Source organism: Triticum dicoccoides, chromosome 3A (assembly GCF_002162155.2).
Source record: "Triticum dicoccoides isolate Atlit2015 ecotype Zavitan chromosome 3A, WEW_v2.0, whole genome shotgun sequence".
Lineage (NCBI taxonomy): Eukaryota > Viridiplantae > Streptophyta > Magnoliopsida > Poales > Poaceae > Triticum > Triticum dicoccoides.
This window is the reverse complement of record NC_041384.1, coordinates 53,945,806-53,956,001: the sequence shown is the minus strand read 5'-3', so window position 1 is coordinate 53,956,001 and position 10,196 is coordinate 53,945,806. Positions and strand designations below refer to the sequence as shown.

General features: G+C 43.8%; 1 long non-coding RNA gene across 1 annotated transcript; it reads right to left on the bottom strand.

Annotated features, from left to right (window-relative positions):
- Positions 1-3,545: 3,545 nt before the first annotated feature.
- On the bottom strand, positions 3,546-4,387 carry LOC119271192. The gene is made up of 2 exons (XR_005134446.1): positions 4,271-4,387; positions 3,546-3,871 (listed from the first exon to the last, which is right to left on the bottom strand). It is a non-coding gene; the product is annotated as an uncharacterized LOC119271192 (long non-coding RNA).
- Between the last annotated feature and the right edge of the window lie 5,809 nt (positions 4,388-10,196).

Below are 10,196 nucleotides of genomic sequence, written 5' to 3'. Positions count from 1 at the left end.
GTGTTCGCAAGTATTGCGGTCCAAACACTGCCACCACTGCCCGACAGAACTTGTAGAAACACTCAATGGTGGTGGACTCGGCCATGCGCCCATAGTCGTCGAGTGAATCACCGGGAGCTCCGTATGCAAGCATCCTCATTGCTGTCGTGCACTTCTGGATTGAGGTGAATCCAAATTTGCCGGTGCAATTCTTCTTGCACTTGAAGTAGCTGTCGAACTCCCGGATGAAATTCACAATCCTGAGGAAAAGCTTTCGGCTCATCCGATAACGGTGCTGAAATACTTTGTCGCCGTGTAGTGGAGCGTCGGCAAAGTAGTCGAAGTAGAGCATGCAGTAGCCTTCGAGACGATGTCGGTTCTTTGCTTTCATCCGCCCCGGCGCCGAGCCACCTGACCTCACCGCTAATTTTCATTGCTCGCCAGCAGGCCAGCGAGGGCGGCGAGGACCATGAGATGTTCCTCTTCCTGGACGTCGGCCTCGGCTTCCTCGCGGGTGCCTCCTCGTCGTCTGAGTCCATTGCCGTGACAGGCAAATTGCCGAACACCTTGCGGGCGCGGTGGGCGCGCACCCGCTGCCACACTGCCCCTCCGCGGCCGCAACACCGGAAAAATCACACAACCGGTGGTGGAGAGGCTGCCTCAGCGAAACCTCCGCTCTTTTTTCGGCAGGGAATGAGCTATCTAGCGGTGGTGGGCGGTGGGCGGCGCCGGGATTAGCCGGTTGGCGGCCGAGCGCGGGGGGTGGGAGGCGAATCTGGAAGATAGGCTTGACTTTTCGCCTGATGGTGTGGGCCAGACGTGTTTTCCCTTGCGCCGGAGCCCTCGAGCGCCCCCAGTACGCCGGGTTTGGCCTGCGATCGTCGGGCCCAAAAACGGGCCAAGCCGGCGGATTTCGGCGTCCCGGGGGCGCGACTGAGGCGTTTTTTCAGCGCTGGCGCGGAAAAAGTCGCCTGGAAGGGTCTATTAGGGACGCGGCTGGAGATGCTCTTACCTACAATCCTATCTAACTCGAGCACTGCCGGCAAGCATTTGCCAAGGTACGATGGTTCGTGCTCATCTCTCCCTCTCCGATCTGGTTGATTTTGTTAGAAATTCAATTTCGTTTTTACTGTTTTTGAAGGAATAAACAGATGAAACTCACCATGTTCTACCTGCAATTGCAGTCCTGCATCTCTCTCTCTCTCTCTCTCTCACATCAGTATGAATCATATTGGTATTTTTATTGCTACTTATGATTGATTTGCAGAATTGAACATATGACATAGTGCAGTTCATCTCCAGTATGTTCGTTCGTGACAGTACTATTTCAAAGACATTGTTGTTCGTCTACTGTACGTGTTCAAAAACAAAGGTTTCGTTTGATTGCTGCTCGGCATCCGGAGGCTTGAGTATTGCACCTAAAAGAAGGAGGCAAGGAGCTCTTATTATTATTTCTGATTTTTTTCATCACAAAAAAAACGGAGCTCTAATTATTTTTTATCTGATATTCTTTTTGCTTTGAGATAGACGCTAGAATAGTAACTGATTTTCAGTTTCAAGCATGTCAATGTATGAATGTATAATTACAATCAAAGAATCTTCTATAAGGCTAAGCATTTGGGATATTATGTCTTCAAACCTATAACATCTCTTGACATGTAAGAATAATTCTTTTCTGTCGTTACAATATCACTATATGATTGTTCTGGTTTGATGACAATGTGCTCATAGCCTAAAAGGTTCCTGCTTGCTGAGAGGATCAAGTATGGCCCGTTATGATCATCATTTGATTTAATTGTTCTATGCCGGTTGGCAGCCTATTAAAAAATGTGTCACAAAATGGAGTGTATACGTTGTCCTACCCAAGAACCATTCCATTTTTTACACCTTCGGTTATTCTCTCAAAATGCAAAATGGTAGTCAACGCAACCTAATACCCATTTAGTGCATTACACCTCAAGGCTAACCAATTATAATGATATTTCTTTTATTTTTCTGCAGTGCACTTCTAATAGACAATCAAATTGTATTATATTGAATTTTTAAGTAAAATCTTATCAAACTATATGTTCCTTCTATTGTGTTTTAACGAATTAAGCAAATATGGAGAGATACTATGTAATACAAAATTTTTCTTTGAATTGTTTTAAGAATCTGAGTTCGCATAACATTCCATAAATGGTTCAAAAAGCATATATTTAGTACCAAAAATTCCATAAAAGGTTCTTACTATACATCTTATACCTATGCAGTACTACAAATTCCCGCAACAATGCGCGGGGTATCATCTAGTTAGCCAAAAAAAATAAGCATTTTCTTGATCCACGAGGCCATAAATTTGAGAAGAATACCAGTGGTATAACTGAAATATCACATATGAGAGCAGAAATACAAGTGAATTGCAAACTTGTGTGTTTTGCCTCCTCCTACACCAGCAATAACATACCAGGATGATTTCTAAGAGCTACTACTCACAATGCATCCTACCAAAGCGTGTTGTAAGCAACATGTTCCACTACAAAAATCAACACAACAAACAAGCTATCATCCATTTTTTATTCACAACTCTGAGAAAATAAGACAAACTAACTAATCTCGACGAGAACGGCTCCATCGCTCATGAAGTCGTGATGGCCTCGGGCTTCACCACGTCTGTCCTTCTTCAGTCACACAAGCTAAGAGCCAGCAACACTTGTGAATACAAAGCAAGCTAAGGCAGCAACACAAGAACCCATCAATCAGGCCCTCGACGAAACTGATGATCCACACCACACCATCCATCGGTCTTCTCCCCTCATGTGGCTGCGGGTCCAAAAGGAAAAGGAGGAAATACGTGCGTGTGCCGAGGCGAGTATTCCTAGAATTGTCAAGGAATCTCTGCCGTGTTTAGTTTCGTCGGTGGGGAAGGGCTGCCCGTGGTAATGTCTGTAAAAAAGAAAAACATTGTATGTATGGGAAAAAATAGATGTATCTTATGTCGCACCATAATTCCAGGGCCACGGATACCACAGGCACTCATTCCACGCGAAAATGAACATGGGTGTATAACGGGCACCCAGGTTTCATATCCCAAAAATTCAGTTTTTTTTTGAAATTTTCAGATATTTCTTGGTGCTCCAATGTATTTCCCCACTAGACCTCCGATATTGTGTTCATCCAATTCAGTCTCCTGTTCTATAGTTTATGATTTGTATTAAAAATTCCTTTTCAAATTAAAATAATTGTACATATGAAAATATATTCCATAAGAATATAGTTGTACAATTTTAATATTATCAAAATTTCTCATCCTTCAAGCGGCAAAAGATAGTATACCAGGTTGCACATTAACACCGTTAAAGCAAGCACATAGAAAAGCTGGAGTATATTGGATGGAGTCGTTCACCCAACATATAAATCAGCTTGACAATTCCTTGACAATTACAGGAATCACAACCAAAGTCACTTCTGTAGTTTCCGAAACCGATGACTTGGTCAGCTGGTAATCGTTTTCAGTTCTGGCAAATTTCACCCAAAAACAAAACAGAAGATTCAGATTGCACACAGACACAATGAGCAAGGCCATAGATGATTCAAGCATGTTTTGGCACCAATGGCCCCTTTATTAAAGAAAAACACACAACGAAAACTTTCAGTTGCATGTACTACTTGCATGTATTCACGTCACAGCCGCATGAGAGTTTACGAAGTGTACAAGTGCCTTTCGGCTCCGCTGGATCATTGCAAGTTATCTCATTGCAGCATATTGTTGCATAATAAGTTTTCTCATGATCATGGCTGCAGTGGCATAGGTCGCACTGTCTTGACACGGTTGTCTGAGGAAAGTATGTTGCTGGTAGAAACCTTCTTGCTGGCTGTACTGGGATGCTGCTTGTGATGTTGGCGTCCTCTCCTGTTCATCATGTAGCATACATTCATAATTATAGTTCTTCTGGGTGAAAATTAACCTGATAAACTAAGTGTGTACACACACTACATCATCTCGCTGACATCTCTTTGTACGTATAGCAGGAGAAATCAAAATTCATTTTTTTTCTCAAACACGCAGGAGAGCTGCATATCATTTCAATAAAAAAGAAATATGTACAAGGGTGAGGGCAAGAATTCTGTCGACCCAAACACACCACAAGGCCCTAAGGAACAAACTAAGAAATATGTACTATTAAGTCAAAAACACCTAAACTGATTGATCAATACGACAGCACCCAATTTGATTATTTATGCAAACAAATCAGTTTATCCACAAGATTTATATGGAATGGTAAGATTGGTATGAATAGGATAAACATACCATGGACTTGATCGCTGGTGCACAGAAGCAGGAGGCACACGAGGGTGACAAACATCTGCGAAGATTTTGCCATAAGTATATCTTATAAGAAAGAAGAAGAATTCACTTTGGGGTTTGTGTGTTTTGTGTTGTGAATGGCTAAGGTATAGAGAATGGGAATATATACACATACATGATATGGCGCAAGATGGCAGCCAGTTGTTGTTTGCGCCAAAAAAGATATGCATTTATTGAATGGATTAATTTATTTTATTGCCTGCCATTAATACTCCCTCAGGTATCTGTGTCTTGCATGTAAGTTTAATACAGATTAATGCAATTCAGGAAAGTAAAAAACTACTTAAATTACAGATTTATATTACATGCTGGATGTACTGATTGACCATGCTAACGGTATTGCCTTCTATTTGTTGATGATCGAAAACTTTCCAATTGCTTTCGTTCCCACTGCATGTTGAACCATTCGGGGAAAACAGCTGGACGATGGACAATTCATTTAGGAAAACCATATCTTCTATTGTCCTACATATAATAGATAAGAAAAGGCCACTAAAACTACGATCTTGTGTTCATCCAATTCCGTCCTCCAGTTCTATACTTGCGATTTGTACTAAAAATGTTTTCCCATCAAATTAAAATAATTAAACATATGAAAGTATATTCCATAAGAATATAGTAGTACAAGTTTTATTGTCAATATTGGTCATCCTTCAATCGGCAAAAGATAGTATATCAGGTTGTACATTAACACCATTTAATCAAGCACCACTAGTAGAAAACAAGGCTTTGGTTGAGGCCTGGTAAGAGCATTAATCCCTATTCACTCCCGAACCGGGATCAAAGGGGGCATCAGTCCCGGTTCGTGAGGCCAGGGCGCTGGCCGGGCCTTGGGGGCCATTGGTCCCAGTTCGCCTGAGACTTTTGGTCCCGGTTTCGGACACGAACCGGGACCAATGGGCCTCGCTCCTGGCCCAACACCTTTAGTCCCGGTTGATGGCTAGAACCGGGACCAAGGTTTTTCTTTAGTCCCTATTTTAGCCACCAACCGGGACTAAAGAGTTCCCTACATATACCCGCGCCCCTGCCCGTGAACAGAGCCACTGCTCTATTTTTTTTGGCCGGCCGTGGGAGAGGTGTGTTGCTCTAGCTCACCTCCTATGCACACTAGTAGAATGGCTGTGCGTTGCTACGGGCTCTTCAAAAAAATAAAATGATTTCATATATAAATATAATGCAAAAGATTTGGGACATACCCCTTCTACTTTTCTTGGCTCAAAAGGATTGAGGCCCCTCCAGATACGCTCAACTTCGAGGATATTTTCTCTTTGAATGCCACCAAATTGGTAAGATCGTTTAAAAGGTGATTGTAAATGGCATTTATAATTAGTTGATATTTTTAGATACAATTTTTTTCTGAACTGTGAATGATTGTAGGAGAGTTTCCTACAGTCTTGTATGTATTAAAATGATCAGAATGTCAGGGCTACATGTTACAATATTTTCATAGCATTGTTGATTGAAGCTTGGAGTAAATCCGCGACGAGAACAAAAATGAGTGGTGACAGGGGGTTTCCCGGTCGAACTCCTCATCGATGGTGAAATTGACGACCCATCACAGTGTTCGGCAGGACAAATGATTATTTATCCAGTTCAGCCAGCTATGCGATTTATCCAGTTCAACCATCTTTCAGTGAAGCCCATAGCACTCATAATCTCGATCATCACAGTGTGCTCAATGATGAAGGACTTTTCCCCAAAGGATTTATTGAAGAAGAGTTGTATGTGATGCAATCAGAAGGTTTTGTCAATCCTAAAGGTTCTAACAAAATGTGCAAGCTCCAGCGATCCATCTATGGACTGGTGCGAGCATCTATACGCTTTGATGAGTTGATCAAAGTATATAATTGTATACAAACTTGCGGTGAAGCCTGTATTTACAAAAGGTGAGTGGGAGCACTACAGCCTTTCTGATAAGTATATGTGAATGGCATATTGTTGATCGGAAATGATGTAGAATTTTCTAAAAAACATAAAGGAGTATTTGAAAGGAGTTTTTCAAAGAAAGACATCGATAAAGCTGCTTACATATTAAGCATCAAGATCTATAAAGATAGATCAAGACGCTTGATAAGTTTTTCAATGAGTACATACCTTGACAAGTTTTTGAAATAGTTCAAAATTGAACAGTCAAAGAAAGAGTTTTTGCCTGTGTTGCAAAGTGTGAAGTTGAGTAAGACTCAAAGCCCGATCACGGCAGAAGATAGAGAGAGAATGAAAGTCATTCCCTATGCCTCAGCCATAGGTTCTATAAAGTATGCCATGCTGTGTACCAAACCTATTGTATACCCTGCCCTGAGTTTGGCAAGGGAGTACAATAGTGATCTAGGAGTAGATCACTGGACAACGGTCAAAATTATCCTTAGAGGACTAAGGAACTATTTCTCGGTTATGGAGGTGATAAAGAGTTCGTCGTAAAGAGTTACGTCGATGGAAGCTTTGACACTGATCTAGATGACTCTAAGTCACAATCCGGATACATATTGAAAGTGGGAGCAATTAGCTAGAGTAGCTCTGTGCAGAGCATTGTAGACATAGAAATTTGCAAAATACATACAGATCTGAATGTAGCAGACCCGTTGATAAAACTTCTCTCACAAGCAAAACATGATCACACCTTAGTACTCTTTGGGTGTTAACCACATGTCGATGTGAACTAGATTACCCACTCTAGTAAGCCCTTTGGGTGTTGGTCACATAGCGATGTGAACTATGGGTGTTAATCACATGGTGATGTGAACTATTGATGTTAAATCACATGGTGATGTGAACTAGATTATTGACTCTAGTGCAAGTGGGAGACTGAAGGAAATATGCCCTAGAGGCAATAATAATGTTATTATTTTATATTTCCTTATATCATGATAAATGTTTATTATTCATGCTAGAATTGTATTAACCGGAAACTTGATACATGTGTGAATACATAGACAAAACAAAGTGTCCCTAGTATGCCTCTACTTGACTAGATCGTTATTCAAAGATGGTTAAGTTTCCTAACCATAGACATGTGTTGTCATTTGATGAATGGGTTCACATCCTTAGGAGAATGATGTGAGCGACAAGACCCAGCCGTTAGCTTAGCACTATGATCGTTTACTTTGTTGCTATTGCTTTCTTCATGATTTATACATGTTCCTATGACTATGAGAGTATGCAACTCCCGAATACCGGAGGAACACTTAGTGTTCTATCAAATGTCACAACGTAACTGGGTGATTATAAAGATTCTCTACAGGTGTCTCCGATGGTGTTTGTTGAGTTGGCATAGATCAAGATTAGGATTTGTCACTCCGATTGTCGGAGAGGTATCTCTGGGCCCTCTCGGTAATGCACATCACTATAAGCCTTGCAAGCAATGTGACTAATGAGTTAGTTGCGGGATGATGCATTATGGAACAAGTAAAGAGACTTGCCGATAACGATATTGAACTAGGTATGGTGATACTGACGATCGAATCTCGTGCAAGTAACATACCGATGACAAAGGGAACAACGTATGTTGTTATGCGGTTTGACCGATAAAGATCTTCGTAGAATATGTAGGAGCCAATATGAGCATCCAGGTTCCGCTATTGGTTATTGACCGGAGTTGTGTCTCAGTCATGTCTACATAGTTCTCGAACCCGTAGGGTCCACACGCTTAACATTCGATGACGATTTGTATTATGAGTTATGTGATTTGATGTACCGAAGGTTGTTCGGAGTCCCGAATGATATCACGGACATGATGAGAAGTCTCGAAATGGTCGAGACGTAAAGATCGATATATTGGAAGGCTATATTCGGACATCGAAAAGGTTTCGAGTGATTCAGGTATTTTTCGAAGTACCGAGAGTTACGGGACTTCACCGGGAGAAGTAATGGGCCTTATTGGGCTTTAGTGGAGAGAGCGGAGAACGGCCAAGAGGTGGCGCGCGCCTCCCCCCTACCCAAACCGAATTGGACAAGGGGTGGGGGCGCGGCCCCCCTTTCCTTCTCCCTCTCCATCTCTTTCCTTCTCTCCTACTCTGAATAGGAAAGAGGAGGGGAATCCTACTTGGACTAGGGAGTCCTAGTAGGATTCCCCACACCTGGCGCGCCCCCCTTGGGCCGGCCACCTCTTCCCTCCCCTCCTTTATATACATGGCCAGGGGGCACCCCAACAACACACAAGTTATTCTTAGCCGTGTGCGGTGGCCCCCTCCAAAGTTTTACACCTCGGTCATATTGTCATAGTGCTTAGGCGAAGCCCTGCGCTGGTGACTTCATCATCACCGTCGCCACGCCGTCGTGCTGACAGAACTCTCCCTCGGCCTCAACTGGATCAAGAGTACGAGGGACGTCACTGAGCTGAATGTGTGCAGATCGCGGAGGTGCCGTGCGTTCGGTACTTGGATCGGTTGGGTCGCGAACACGTTCGACTACATGAACTGCATTACTAAACGCTTCCGCTTTCACTCTACGAGGGTACGTGGACACACTCTCCCACTCGTTTGTGACACCCTCGATTTAATCGTACACTAATCATGCACGCAAATGTGTACGATCAAGATCAAGGACTCACGGGAAGATATCACAACACAACTCTAGACACAAATTAAAATAATACAAGCCAGGGGCCTCGAGGGCTCGAATACATAAGCTTGAATACACAAGAGTCAGCGGAAGCAACAATATTTGAGTACAGACATGAGTTAGACAAGTTTGCCTTAAGAAGGCTAGCACAAAAGCAACATCGATCGAAAAGGCAAGGCCTCCTACCTGGGAGCCTCCTAACTAGTCCTGGTCGTCGACGGTCTCCATGTAGTAGTCGGCATCAACGGTGGCATCTGACTCCTGGGCTCCGACATCTGGTTGCATCAACCGGAAAGAAGAAAAGGGGGAAAGGGGGGAGCAAAGCAACCGTGAGTACTCATCCAAAGTACTCGCAAGCAAGGATCTACACTACATATGTACCATTATCAAAAGAAGGCTGTATATGTGGACTGGGCTGCAGAAATGCCAGAATAGAGGGAAAGCCTAGTCCTATCGAAGACTAGCATCTTTTGGAAACCACCATCTTGCAGCAACATTAGGGAGTAGAGTAGCATAAGTAAAGTAGTAGTTGTGTTATCAACCTCGGCCAGAGATCCTTTCTCGACTCCCTGCGAGAAAGCAATCCCAGAGCCATAATATCCAGTTATCATCACAATCCAATTCTCATCACCATCCAGTTCTCATTACAAGTATCCAGTTCTAGTTGTATCGATCGGGATACAACTCCAAGTGTCCGTTACCGTAGGACAGGCTATCGATAGATGTTTTCTTCCCTGCAGGGGTGCACCAACTTACCCACCACACTCGCTTAACTCCAGCCGGACACAATTTCCTGAGTCATGCCCGGCCTCGGCCAAACAATACGCTGCAACCCGACCTAGGCTTAATAGAGAGGCCAGCACACCGGACTAAACCTATGCCCCCAGGGGTCATGGGCCATCTCCCCGGGAACTCCTGCACGTTGCGTACGCGGCCGGTGAGCAGACCTAGCTACCTCCCTAAAAAGGCAGGAGCTTACCAGTCCAACCCGGCGCGCGCCGCTCAGTCGCTGACGTCTATTAAGCTTCGGCTGATGTATACGACGCAGAACGCCCATACTATGCCCACGTGATGGTTAGTGCTATCAGGCCAGAGGCCTCTCGGATCAAATATCCAAATCGTAGTGGATTAGGAATGCGCGGTAACAAGCAAAGACTCACGAAAGATGTGACCCCGTTGCCCTGTCTCGAGGACTTGCGGCAAGGGCTAGGAATGCCCGGCCACGCCTCGTAATTATCTCGCGGGCACCTTCCAGGTCCGCCCGACTCCACATCACTCGCAATTAAGCTCGCGCGGGTACCCCTCAAGGTCG